Here is a 15257-nt window from a genome sequence, read left to right on the forward strand (position 1 = left end):
TGATGCCAATTTTTAAAAAGGGCTCCAGAGGTGATCCCAACAATTACAGGCCGGTAAGTCTGACTTCAGTACTGGTCGCAACTATAGTAAAGAACAAAATTGTCAGACACATAGATGAACATAATTTGTTGGGGAAGAGTCAACATGGTTTTAGTAAAGGGAAATCATGCCTCACCAATCTACTAGAATTCTTTGAGGGGAACAACAAGCATGTGGACAAGGGGAATCCAGTGGATATAGTGTTTTTGGATTTTCAGAAAGTCTTTGACAAGGTCCCTCAACAAAAGCTCTTAAGCAAAGTAAGTAGTCATGGGATAAGAGAGAAGGTCCTCTCATGGATCGGTAACTGGTTAAAAGATAGGAAACAAATGGCAGGGATAAATGGTCAGTTTTCAGAATGGAGAGAGGTATATAGGGGTGTCCCCAAGGGGTCTGTACTGGGACCAGTCCTATTTAATATATTCATAAATGATCTGGAAAAAGGGGTAAACAGTGAGGTGGCAAAATTTGCAGCTGATGCAAAACTAGTTAAGATAGTGAAGTCCCAAGCAGACTGGGAAGAGCTACAAAAAGATCTCACAAAACTGGGTGACTGGGCAACAAAATGGCAGATGAAATTCACTGTTGATAAATGCAAAGTAATGCACATTGGAAAATATAATCCCAACTACACATATAAAATGATGGGGTCTAAGTTAGCTGTTACCACTCAAGAAAGAGATCTTGGAGTCAGTGTGGATAGGTCTCTGAAAGCATCCACTCAATGTGCAGGGGCAGTCAAAAATGCAAACAGAATGTTGGGAATCACTAAGAAAGGGATAGATAATAAGACAGAAAATATCATATTGCCTCTATATAAATCCATGGTACGTCCATATCTTGAATACTGGAAAAGGTTCAGAAAAAGGCAACAAAAATGATTAGGGGGAACGGCTGCCATATGAGGAGGGATTTTTCAGCTTGGAAAAGAGATGACTGTGGGGAATATGATAGAGGTCTATAAAATCATGACAGGTGTGGAGAAAGTAACTAAGGAAGTGTTACTTACTCCTTCTCATAACACAAGAACTAGGGGTCACCAAATGAAATTAATAGGCAACAGGTTTAAAACGAAGTATTTTTTTCACACAACACAGACAATCTGTGGAACTCCTTACTAGAGGATGTTGTGAAGGCCAAGACTATAACAGGGTTCAAAACAGAACTAGATAAAGTCATGGAGGATAGGTCCATCAATGGCTATTAGTCAGGATTGGCAGGGATGGTGTCCTTGACCTCTATTTTCCAGAAGCTGGGAATGGGTAACAGGGATGGATTACTTGATGATTATCTGTTCTGTTCATTCCCTCTGGGACACCTGGCATTGGTCACTGTGGGAAGACAGGATGCTGGGCTAGAAGGACCTTTGGTCTGATCCAGTATGGCCGTTGTTATGTTCTTATGTACAGCAATTCACATTTCCAAAAATTCCATCTGTACAGCCATGGGGACTCCCGCCCTTCCCCACAACCAAATTCATTATTTATCATGACATTCAGACTTACATTGCATGGCAATCAAGCCCACCCTCCTCTCAAGCGCTGCCCCCCCAAATAAATGAGACAGTTTCCCCCCACAAGAACATTTATACAGGTACTATTCCCCCTTCCATTGGGCCATGCAATTTCGTAATGTGAGAACACAAATCATCCCTGACTTCTGCTGCCTGGGTGCAACCAGCTCCTGCAGTGGTAGCTGCACTTCCTGGCTGAAAGTCCAGATCCAGTGTCCCCTTGCTGTCACAGGTCCATTTAGGGGGAAATGGCTCATGTGTGGCTTCAAAAAGGTTGTGAGGAGCACATTAATGCGGACAGCATTGATGACACTGGCATTCAAATGGGTCTGTAGACACCTTCAACATGATTTTAATCTACCAAAAAGCATATTCAACAGTTATTCTATACCTGTTAAGAGTGTAATTAAAGCCCCCCCCCCCCCCCGGGCCCCTGAAATAAGGATACAGTTTCATAAACCAAGGTAAAAGGGAGTACATGGGGTCCCCCAGAATAATGGTGGGAACAGTAACATTGCTTATGTCAATGCCATTTGGTGGGAATAGTGTCCCAGCCTGTCCATGAATGTAGACTGCTGAGCGGTGAAAAACTCTGGCATTATGAACTTTTCCTGTACAGTCCACATCGACATTCATAAATCTGCCTCGGTGATCCACTAGTGCCTGCATAACAATGGGGTAGTGCCCTTTGTGGTTTATGTACTTGTGCTTCTTGAGGAGGGCAAACTATGGGCATGTGAGTCCCATCTAGCCCTACCACAGTTTGGACACCCCGTTCTCTCAAAACCAGCAATTACCTCCAAAGTATCTTTAATGCCTGCTTCCTTGGGTAACCACATGCTTGATTGCCTCAGAAACCTCTGCCACCACTTTACCCACAGTCAGCTTTCCAGCTCCAAACTGGTTGGCAGTGGACCTGTAACAGTCTGGATTAGGCAGCTTCCAGATGATTGGCAATTTCATTTAATAATGAGTACATGCGTGAAGTGCTGTATGTCTGCATTTCAGGAACATTATGAATAGTTTTGTTCACTAGCGTATATTATATAGTTATTTAAAAAAAACAGTTTAAATACATAGTTGAAGTTTGTTTTTGTTAAGGGAAAACACTCCTAGTGTTTAAACAATTTTGAATTCTCTGTCTGGTGTATGGTATGGGGTGATGCTATGATTATAATTGTGCTTAAAATGTAGGATTGGAAAGTTTGGCCTTTTCATTTTAGTGTGAAGAAAATAACATGAGCAATCTGAAATATACTTTAGCGATGCTTTTTGATTGGGAATAGTATATTATCAGGAGAGGAGATGTTGTTTGTTTTTTGTATGTGTTGGTATAACAAACCCCACCCACTTTTAGTTTCTCCAGATACTGGACTAAGATTTTATCTTGTTGCTTTCTCTGGTAAAACTAGGAATCTTCAAATGCTGAAATATCATACAGGTGTTCCGGGCATGTAGAGGCAGGGCCATTTGGGATTCACTGCAAGCCAGATTCCCAATCTGGTCCTGTCTCTGAGGACCAGCAATCTTTTCTCCTTTTAGCAACATCAGGACACTGACCATTCCTTAACATGTCCAGCACCTCAGGTAGAGATGTAGAAGTTAATGGAACAGACACAAATAATAGTGCAGATGGAAAAATGTATCTTGAGCTGAATGTGTTAAGGGAATCATCAGTTAGTTGAAGGCGCAGTGGATACGGCTTGGTTTTTGAGAGAGGATGCCCTTACCAATCTGGCGCTGATGTCATCTGATTTTAAAAGCTAAATAGGATGAGCCTAATTAGTACATGAATGAGTGATCCCATGCACTGCCGAAACCTAGAGCTGAAAGGCTTGTTACTTCTCCTTTTGTGTGGTGCTCTGAACTCCTGCTGTTTTTATTGTGCTCTTTGCTCTATTTCTTTTAGTGGTCAACAGATTTTTTTTGGGCTAAATTGACTCTCAGCCCTGAGTATGGGGAGACGTTTAGATTTGCCATCCCAGGAGGAGCTCTGGAACGGAATTGTGACTCTGAAACATGCCTTTGAGTCACACTTTCCCATGAACGCCTGTATTGCACACAAGGAGGAATGTATGCTATTATTCCATTACTAAATGCAGCATACTCTTCTCCCCAGCACTCTACCCAGCTATCTGTGCTGGCCTGGCCCGTGGGTGGGGAGTGTGTGTGGGGGAGAGCTCTGGCCCAGCCTTGTTCCCATTTGCACCCTCCCTGGCGTCTCCCAACCCACTTGCTCATGGAGTATTGGATATTTAGCACCTGCCTTCCCCCTTGCACAGATTCAAGATCTGGGTCGCTTCTATTCTGGCCATGAGCTAAGGGCTTGTCTATACTTACGCGCTGGTTCGGCGGCAGGCAATCGAACTTCTGGGTTCGATTTATCGCGTCTTGTCTGGACACGATAAATCGAACTCAGAAGTGCTCCCCGTCGACTCCGGTAATCCTGCTCGCCGCGAGGAGTACGCGGAGTCGACGGGGGAGCCTGCCTGCCGGGTCTGAACCGCGGTAAGTTCAAACTAAGGTACGTCGACTTCAGCTACGTTATTCACGTAGCTGAAGTTGCGTACCTTAGTTCGATTTGGGGGTTTAGTGTAGACCAAGCCTAAGAGTGGGCTCTTATGACCCTGGCATGACCATGTAGAGCTGAATTCCAGTCCAGCTCTTTGAGATAAACTGCTTTTAAATTCAAAGCTGTCTTTGCAATTGGACTATTACTGACAGGCAAAGACATTCTTCCTTAGTGCAACAAGGGCCCAATCAACAAGGTGCTGTGTACTTCTTTCAAGGCTCTGAGCATCATTTTCTTTAATTTCAGTCAGTAGGAGCTGAGAGATCTCAGCACCTTGCAGGATTAGCCTTCGGTAACCCAGTTGCTTTCGATACCTAGATCTCCAGTTCAGTCCTCTGGTGGAAAGATTCTTTGTACACAAGGATAATCCTTCGTTTGATGTTTATTTCCTTGGTTGCCTTCCTGAATTACATAATACCCATATCAGGATTTTTAACTTGTAAACACTTTTGGAGACCCTTGGATGAAAGTTGCTATTTATAAGTTCAAAGTATTAATTATTCTTGCTAGAATGTAGGTCTACACCAGCAGTTTTGTTGTCAATGTGTCTGCTACTACACATAAACTGTTGTGTGGTTGGATACTGAACAGTGCTGCTGTTGGGCAAAAACAGTGATAAGTTAAACATTAAGTTCCATAGATCATCTGATACTGTAGTATATGAAATCATCTCTTCTTCCATCCTTTTATAAAAAAAATCAAACAATACTTCCACACTTTCAGCTTTCATACATTTTAAAATTTTATTAAAGAAAATTACATGTGAAGAAACGTATGTAATGCTAAGTTTAAAAGTGGAATCCCTTCCAAATCAGAAAATTTTAACTTAAACTTTGCCTTATTGCACGTTTAAATTAGGGTTGAATAGTTCATTATGGGATCATACAGAACTCAGCCGGTTGGGGTTGTAGTGGGCCACAAACGGAATTTGAATAGTCAATGTGATGCAGCTGTAAAAAAAAAAAAAAAAGGATAATATGATTCTGGGGTGTATTAACTGGGAGTGTTGTATGTAAGACACAGGAGATAATGGTCCTGCTCTTCTCAGCACTGGTAAGGCCCGAGCTGGAGTGTCCAATTCTGTGTCCAATTCTGGGCACCACAATTTACTCACTTATAGCACAAATTGAATATATGTATCATCATTTTGTATTGGTAGAGGTGGGGCTGGTGGCACTGCCTAATATTAAGGTTGCTCGGCACTTTCCATGATAAGACCCTGTTTTCAGTTGCTTGTAATTTTGCAAAACTTTAGCTGTTTGGACTGAAATTGTACACGCCGGGTGTCTGCTTTGGGCTGAACTTCTCTGGAAAATTCCAGTCAAAACAGTTCAGCTGTTTCCAGGAATGAAGTTAGATAAAAGTACATTGTTTTACCCATGTTAAAAAATTCTGACCACCTTTCTTGGAGAAACTAGAGCATACCTATGCTTTGGAGCCTGAACTCAAAACTTGGCAGGGATGTGCCTTTTGCCACCCAGGGGAAAATCTGGCCAAATTTGGCTGAGTTAAAAGCTTTTGAGAAATCATAGTTAGCACGTGCTCAGTAGAGACTTCTTAGAGCTTTGCAGCTACATTTCCCAAAGATTCTGTCTGCCCCGACTGTGGTCCAGATCAGTGCTGCAGGGGACTGAGTAGGTCTTTTTCTGCAATTGCAGGTCTGTGCTGCTGCAGGCTGGGCCAGGCACTGGAACTGAAAGCAATGAAACGCTCTTCTGTGCTCTGTGTCACTCTGCTGATGCCCAGGCAATGTGAAGGAGGAAACTGGCTGATTCAAATGCACAGGGTACAAGAGCTGGACCTGGAAGGGGCAACAGAAGGAGTAGATTGCAATAAAGAGCAGGGCACTGGCTTGATAAGGAGACTGGGATGGGTGTGGGAACCCTGGGCCTGGCCAGGAAAGGTGAATGCGAGTCAGTGGGGGAAAGAAGGGAGGAGAGACTGAGATCAGACAGAGAGCTCTGAGGGTGAATAGACTGGGGCTGAGATCAGAAGCCTGGGGATTTGGTATTGGACAAGGAGCCACAGGTGGGGAAGAGACATGACTGGGACATAGATAGGAGGGAACAAGCTTTTGGGAAATGCACAAGAGTCTCTGCCCCCTAGAAACACTCCAAGCCCCCTCCCCCCAAGCCTGGGGTGGAACACAAGATTTCTGAGTCTCATCATTCCTCTGCTGTCAGCAAACCTCCATGAAACGCACTGTGAAGTGCATCTCATCCCTGTTTAGTGCTGAACTACATAGTGGATGACAACCTACTACAGCTATCTGTTACTCCATTAGCTCAACTTGCAGAGGTCTGTGCAGTGGATCTAAAGCAGTGGTCCCCAAACTTTTCAGGATCGTGACCTCCCTTACCCCTGTCCACACCCCTCAGGAGCCAGGGTGGGAGTGGAACTGTGGCTCCCGGCGCAGAGGGAGGACACAGACAGGGATAAGGGGGCTGAGGCTGGGCCAAGACTGAGGGTGGAGCTGGTAGCAGAGCTGTGGCTAGGGGAGGAGTGGGGCTGGGTGGCACTCTCTCCCTGCCCCACCCATGGGGGATGGCCTGCACCCCACTGTGCCCCCTGCTCTAAAGACAGAATTATTAATTTAAATAATGGGTTTTTCTATGGTGCTCATCATCATAGTAGCTGAGCGCATCAGAAACATTAATTCAGTTTATTGTCACAATATTCTCATGAGATGATAGGCTAATATTGCCATTGTATAGCTGGGGAACTGAGGCACAAAGATTTAGGTCCAAAGTATCCACTAATTTGAGATGCCTTGGACCTGATTTTTCAGAGTACTTAGTATTATGTAGCGCTTTATATGGTCAAAGCACAAATGCCAGTTCCAGCTATGGGCGCTCAGCACTTTTGCAAATCAGACCCCAGGGTCAAGTGTCAGCTAGAAAATGAGGAACACACAATTAGTTACCATTTGTAAATAATTTGATTTAAGGGACTTCTGACTAGCCCAGTGTCACATAGGAACTCTGTGGCAGAGGTAGGGTAGAATTCAGTTTTTCCTGGGCCGCATTCAACTCTCTTAATCATGAGACTATCCTTTCTCTTCCTGCCTCATTCACTCTGCAGCTTCCAATTCTTCAGCAAATGATGGAGGCAGCTAACAGACAACAGCTTTTTTACTACAACTCTAATCCATCCACTGAGCTGGTCTATCCTGTGCACTGAATGAGGCAGGAATCTGGTGGAAAAATAGTATGTGATCACGTGATTAAAGACTGTCTCATAATGTATATGCTCAAGGGCACTGTATTAAGTTTCCATAGGCCACCTTAATTCTGGCATTTCCTAACTTTTACATGCTTGACTTCGCAACCTTAATATTCTTGTAATGTAACTTTTTCTGTATGTACATGTATTGTATGATGGGTAACAGAAGATCTTATTGTAATATATAGGGAACAACATTAATCTTGCTATGGGAAACTTAGTCAGATACTAAGTTCTATGTGATAAAGATGAACTTTAAGATTGTTTTTCACATATGTAATGTGTAGAAGGTGTGTGCAGTTGGTATACAAACTGAAATGTAAACCCAAGCCTTGAGAAATCAAAATCTGTCTGAGAAACATGTTATAGAAACGCATTTCTCAGGCTCAAAATCTCCCTGATCTCAGCATGAAACATTTCATTTTTCTATTTTAAAGTGTCCTACTGATAGTTTTATAGGGTTATTTTTTTCCCTCCACTGTCAGCCCTCCAGCATGAAGGGTTCTGCAGCATTGTTAAAATCCCAGCTCTTCGTCTTGGTGACACAACCCTTTCATTGTTAAGATTGCGAATGCCCTGTCAGCTCTTTTCCTGTAAATCAGTAGGGGATTGAAACTGACAAAAATTCTCCTCTCTGAAGTTTCATAGAACAAGAATCTTGTCACTTTTAATAACCTGCCAACTCACAAGAACTTCTTTTTGGGTTTTCCAGCCTTGTAGCCAGGATTAGCTTCTTGAAGAGCTAATTTTTTTCACTAGGTGGGGGACACTTTAGTTCAGGGGTTCTCAAACTGGGGGTCGTGGGGTTATTACATTGGGAGTCGCGAGCTCTCAGCCTCCACCCCAAACCCCACTTTGCAGTCAGCATTTATAATGGTGTTAAATATATTTAAAAGTGTTTTTAATTTATAAAGGGGAGTCGCACTCAGAGGCTTGCTATGTGAAAGGGGTCACCACTACAAAAGTTTGAGAACCCCTGCTTTAGTGATATGTTTAATATATTCTATTTTTATATAAATAATTTACATAAAAATTGGGGGATAAAGAGACTAATATACATTTTTGACTTGTCACCCTGTCCCATGTTTCTTATGGTAGCAGCCAGGTGGCCTTCGGATTACTCTCCATATCAAGTGGTGAAAATTAATTTCATACCCTGCAGCTTTTGTGGATGTCATCTTTTTGTATCATGCTGCAAACATAGACACTTGCAAATGCAAACATGTGGCTGATTGTTACTGTTCTATTGTCATTTTATACACACTAGTGAGGAGTGAAATGTTACTATTTATAAAGTGGGCATTGTGAGTGGAAGCATCTGATTAACTAAAAAAGGTTCTGGCTCTCCAGATATCTGATATAATTACTTAGGTTGAGATACATTAGCCACTTGCCTTTCAGCATCATTCCACAAAATTAAAGGGAAATAATATTAGGGGATGTATCCTCCTTCTCTGGATTTCAAATTTTTATTATTGATGTTAAGCTCATACAATCTGAAAGAGCATTTCCAGACCTTTGCTGATAGTCAGCAGGTGAACTCTTCAAGTGACAAGTCTGACAGTCAGCTGCTATTTCCCCGTTTAAATAGAAATTTGTTCAAAAGGAAGTTAGAAGGGCAAAAATTAAAGTTGAAAGGTAAAAGGAAGGTTGGAATTCTTCTTTACCTTATTTTTTCTTGCCAATTCCTATTTCCACACAAACGGAACAGGGAATCTGAAACTAAGTCAGTGCTCCTGACGTCTGAACTGTCTAATAATTAAAATTCTGGGGGAAAATATTAATTAAGAATTGTTTTGGTTTTAAGGGTCTTCATGGTTTTGTAAAATGGAAACAAAGACAGTGAAAAAAATATACAGACAAGAATATGTTAAAACCCATTTATCATGTTTCAGATACAATAACATTTTTAATAAGTATCAGAGGGGTAGCCGTGTTAGTCTGAATCTGTAAAAAGCAACAGAGGGTCCTGTGGCACCTTTGAGACTAACAGAAGTATTGGGAGCATAAGCTTTCGTGGGTAAGAACCTCACTTCTTCAGATGCAAGTAAGTTTTTAATAAGAATAGAAACATACTTGACGCAATGGTACTACTTCCAGGTGAAATAAATGAGAGAGCTCCCATTGACTTCAGTAGAGAGAGAGAGTCTCAAGAATTGTAAACTCTTTTTGGGGTAGGTATTGTTTTTTTTGCTACACCACCTGACACAGTAGGGCTCCAATCGTGGCTGAGATCTCTAGGCACCACTGTAAGTAATAATTATTTAATATCTAGTTGCCTAAGTACAGGACTGGGAGCTCAGAACTTTGGCGACCTAATCCCATCTTGAACTTTTACTCCCTCCTAGCCTTTAAATGATTTAAACTGTCAGCCTCATCTGTAAAATGAGAATAACACCTTGTGACTAAGGTATCTCAAAAGGTGTTTGTTGTGAGGAAGTTAGTGAAGTGAAAAGTGCCACATCAGTGCTAAGTATTCAGTTATCCTTTTAACTCTCACTTCCCAGGTAAATGAAGGTACTTGGAATTCAGGTTTTTGTCTCATATCCATATGCCTCAAGTGTGTTATCTCACATGCAGTCCCACTGGAGGGATGAGGGGAAACGTGCACCCCTTCCTTCCCACAGGACTTTCCTCTACTGCATGATATTGCCCCCATCATTGCAATTTCAGTGGTAGTTCTATGGTTAAATTCAGACGGACCGGACCTGTAGCAGGGATAGAGCAAAAAAGTGAGAGAGAGGTTTTAATATGTCACTCTCTCCAGGTTGGCGTTTTATAACACTGGTTTTGATTTAGCCCCATTTCAGGGCCCTAATCTATCCAAAATCTCACCTAATTTCATTATTGTTTTGCAAAAATTGACTTCAAAAGAAATTTTAATGCGCATCTTTTCTGAAGTCAGCTTTAATAAATTGTACGGGATATTCTTTGAATAGATTCTGTCAGCTATATGGTAAATATATGGAAAGTAATTTTGTACTAAAATATTTTTGAGGTTTTATTTCTAAATGATGTGAGATTATTTTATGCATTTCAGTTGACCTATTGTAACTATGAAACAAAAAGTGTCTTGAAGGCAGAGTTCCTCGAATATTTTCAAGGATCTGGAAGATGAAAGTTTTGGACTTAATACATTAAATTTGAGTATGTGCTAAAAGGAAAGTTCAAATGGTCTTTGATGTCACAGTTACTCATACCTTGTGTCACATATTTTGATGAAATAGACATCTTGTCCTTTTTTAAGACAAAGTGACGTTCAATATTTTTAATAGAAGCACAATTTCAATATACCATTTCATGTTTTAAGCCTAAAAAGCCATCTGATTAGTTCAAACTGAACTGGTTACTGCACCTTCAAATAACTTGAGTGGAGCACCTGTAAATGATCTGATTTCTTGAGCAATCCATGCTGACTCTTTCCTGTAATTTTTGTGCATGACAGCGTACATATAGCTTTTCCTGTAATTCTTGTATATTCTTGATGAAACCAAATCTATTTCATCTGTTTCACTTTTTAAGTGTAAATAGTTTTCAATTACATTGCTTCTCATGGTATTTGTTAGAGTATTGCTTTTTTATGATAGAGAGTACAGTACATACATGGCAACACTCTATGTAGATGAACTCCCCAGCATCACAGATTATAAAACCATGGAAACAGGAAAAGAAACCTAATTTTAATGTAGGCAAGGATTCCATAGCAACAGTTGAATGAAATCATAGATCATAGACTTTAAGGTCAGAAGGGACCATTATGATCATCTAGTCTGACCTCCTGCACAACGTAGGCCACAGAATCTCACCCACGCACTCCTGTATCAAACCCCTAACCTTTGTCTGAGCTATTGAAGTCCTCAAATCATGGTTTAAAGACTTCAAGGTTCAGAGAATCCTCCAGCAAGTGACCCTTACCCCAAGCTGCAGAGGAAGGCGAAAAATCCCCAGGGCCTCTGCCAGTCTGCCCTGAAGGAAAATTTCTTCCTGACTCCAAATAATGGTGATCAGCTTAAACCCTGAGCATGTGGGCAAGACTCACCAGCCAGACACCCAGGAAAGAATTCTCTGTAGTAACTCAGATCCCACCCCATCTAACATCCCATCACAGGCCATTGGGCATATTTACCACTAATAGTCAAAGATCAATTAGTTGCCAAAATTAGGCTATCCCATTATACCATCCCCTCCATAAACTTATCAAGCTTAGTCTTGAAGCCAGATATGTCTTTTGCCTCTCTGCTCCCTTTGGAAGGCTGTTCCAGATCTTCACTCCTCTGAGGGTTCGAAACCTTTGTCTAATTTCAAGTCTAAATTTTCTGATGGCCAGTTTATATCCATTTGTTCTTGTGTCCACATTGGTACTGAGCTTAAATAATTCCTCTCCCTCCCTGGTATTTATCCCTGTGATATATTTATAGAGAGCAATCATATCTCCCCTCAGCCTTCTTTTGGTTAGGCTAAACAAGCCGAGCTCTTTGAGTCTCCTTTCATAAGGCAAGTTTTCCATTCTTCAGATCATCCTAGTAGCCCTTCTCTGTACCTCATAGACTCATAGACTTTAAGGTCAGAAGGGACCATTATGATCATCTGGTCTGACCCCCTGCATGCTGCAGGCCACAAAACCGTCCCTACCCCTTCCCTGGACTCTGCTGTTGAAGTCCCCAATCCTGTGTTTTAGTGACTTCAATTGGCAGAGACCCTCCTGCTAGTGATTCCTGCCCCATGCTGCGGAGGAAGGCGAAAAACCTCCAGAGGCTCAGCCAATCTACCCTGGAGGAAAATTCCTTCCCGACCCCAAATATGGCGATCAGTAAGACCCCGAGCATGTAGGCAAGAGTCTCCAGCCTGACCCCTGTTAGCCATTATACTATTTACCTACCATTGCTTGGTATTCCTTGGCTACTATGTTTTACCATTAAACCATTTCCTCCATAAACTTATCTAACTTAATCTTAAAACCAGACAGGTCCGTCGCCCCCACCGTTTCCCTCGGAAGGCCGTTCCAATATTTCACCCCTCTGACAGTCAGAAACCTTCGTCTAATTTCAAGCCTGAACTTCCCCACGGCCAGTTTATATCCATTCGTTCTCATGTCCACATTAGTACTAAGATGGAATAATTCCTCTCCCTCCCTTGTATTTATCCCTCTGTTCTAGTTTGAATTCATCCTTCTTAAACATGGGAGACCAGAACTGCACACAGTATTCCAGATGAGGTCTCACCAGTGCCTTGTATAATGGTACTAACACCTCCTTGTCTCTACTGGAAATACCTCACCTGATGCATCCTAAGACCACATTAGCTTTTTTTCATGGCCATATCACATTGTTGGCTCATAGTCATCCTGTGATCAACCAATACTCCGAGGTCCTTCTCCTCCTCTGTTACTTCCAACTGATGCGTCCCCAGCTTACAACAAAAATTCTTGTTATTAATCCCTAAATGCATCACCTTGCACTTTTCACTATTAAATTTCATCCTATTACTATTACTCCAGTTTACCAGGTCATCCAGATCTTCCTGTATGATATTCCAGTCCTTCTCTGTATTGGCAATACCTCCCAGCTTTGTGTCATCCGCAAACTTTATTAGTACATTCCCACTTTTTATGCCAAGGTCAGTAATAAAAAGATTAAATAAGATTGGTCCCAAAACCGATCCCTGAGGAACTCCACTAGTAACCTCCCTTCAGCCTGACAGTTCACCTTTCAGTATGACCCATTGTAGTCTCCCCTTTAACCAGTTCCTTATCCACATTTCACTCTTCATATTGATCCCCATCTTTTCCAATTTAGCTAATAATTCCCCATGTGGAACCGTATCAAATGCCTTACTGAAACTGAGGTAAATTAGATCCACTGCATTTCCTTTGTCTAAAAGATTTGTTACCTTTTCAAAGAAGGAGATCAGGTTGATTTGGCACGATCTACCTTTTGTAAAACCATGTTGTATTTTGTCCAAATTACCATTGACCTCAGTGTCCTTAACTACTTTCTCCTTCAACATTTTTTCCAAGACCTTACATACTACAGATGTCAAACTAACAGGCCTGTAGTTACCCAGATCACTTTTTTTCCTTTCTTAAAAATAGGAACTATGTTAGTAATTCTCCAGTCATACGGTACAACCCCTGAGTTTACAGATTCATTAAAAATTCTTGCTAATGGGCTTGCAATTTCATGTGCCAGTTCCTTTAATATTTTTGGATGAAGATTATCTGCCCCCCCCAATTTAGTCCCATTAAGCTGTTTGAGTTTGGCTTCTACCTTGGATGTGGTAATATCTACCTTCATATCCTCATTTCCATTTGTCATCCTACAATTATCCCTAAGCTCCTCATTAGCCTCATTAAAGATTGAGGCAAAGTATTTGTTTAGATATTGGGCCATGCCTAGATTATCCTTAACCTTCACTCCATCCTCAGGGTTTAGCGGTCCCACTTCTTCTTTCTTTGTTTTCTTCTTATTTATAGACCTTTTACTATTGGTTTTAATTCCCTTTGCAAGGTCTAACTCTACATGGCTTTTGGCCTTTCTTACTTTATCCCTACATGTTCTGACCTCAATAAGGTAGCTTTCCTTGCTGATCCTACTCATCTTCCTTGTAGGCTTTCTGCTTTTTCTTAATCACCTCTCTGAGATGCTTGCTCATCCAGCTTGGTCTACAACTCCTGCCTATGAATTTTTTCCCCTTTCTTGGGATGCAGACTTCTGATAGTTTCTGCAACTTTGACTTGAAGTAATTCTAGGCTTCCTCTGCCTTTAGATCCACAAGTTCTTCAGTCCAATCCACTTCCCTAACTAATTTCCTTATTTTTTTAAAGTTAGCCCTTTTGAAATAAAAAAATGTAAGTTTGGCAATATTTACGGGGCAGCTATAGTATAGAGTTAAAGTGCTAGACCTGCTATGTATATAAAAACTCCCTGCATGTTCACTACTCATGTTTTCTTTAATCTTGATCATAAGTTTTTCCTCCTTTAAAAACACAGTTAAAAGAAAATTAGCCCAACTTTAAAAGCCATATCAATCAGAAATTTAAAACAAAATTAGAAACTTTTAACTAAATAGGAAAAGCAAACTATGATTTGTCAAGGTGAAGAGGGAGGATTTATTTCTACATTTTATTTATTGAACTTTGAAACTGAAAAGAAAAAAAAGCTGTCCTCAGAGATATGACACAAACGTTCATCAAAAGTTGAGTAGATACATGCCTGATTTATGCCTGATTTTAGGCTGCCTAACAGTATTAATAGCCTGTGACAGTGTACCCCACAAGGCTTTATGGGGTGTGTGTGCTTATAAATGTATGTATGACATAACTGGAATATATTTTGTGCTGCCTGTGCCATGTAATATATCTCCGTAAAGGTTATGGTCTACTATATCTATTCGTCCTATCTGTACACATATATCATTTTCTACTTGAAGTTAAGAATATGGGCTGTATACTTGCTTGGTTTCTAAGTAAGCTTTATGAGGCATTTGATCAGTTTCTTTAGGAAGGAATTTGCAAGGTTAAGTACCTGATCAGGAGACACTTAGGGAACAATGCATCTTGGAATGCTCCAATCCACATAAGAAGTCTTCCTGGAGACCTGCAAGATACCATGTGGACAATGGCTTCGGCCTGCGAAGACTGAGTCATGCAGGGACATGTGACTTGCCCAGGTGACTCCAAAACTCCATCTTGAAGCTGGATTTTGCCTAGGAGGGAGGAGGGGGGTCTCCACCCACAAGAGAAAGTCTATTTAAACCTGTGGGAGACCCCTCCATTTTGTCTTCAGCTGGCTAAAGAAGGAGCCTCTCCATCCCCCCAGGATACTTGAAGGAAACTAGAACAAAGGACAGTAACTACAGAGGGTGTGAGTGATTGCTGGACCCAGGCTAAAAGGAGATTAGCCTGTAGAAGGG

This window comes from Trachemys scripta, chromosome 1 (assembly GCF_013100865.1).
Source record: "Trachemys scripta elegans isolate TJP31775 chromosome 1, CAS_Tse_1.0, whole genome shotgun sequence".
Classification (NCBI taxonomy): Eukaryota; Metazoa; Chordata; order Testudines; family Emydidae; genus Trachemys; species Trachemys scripta.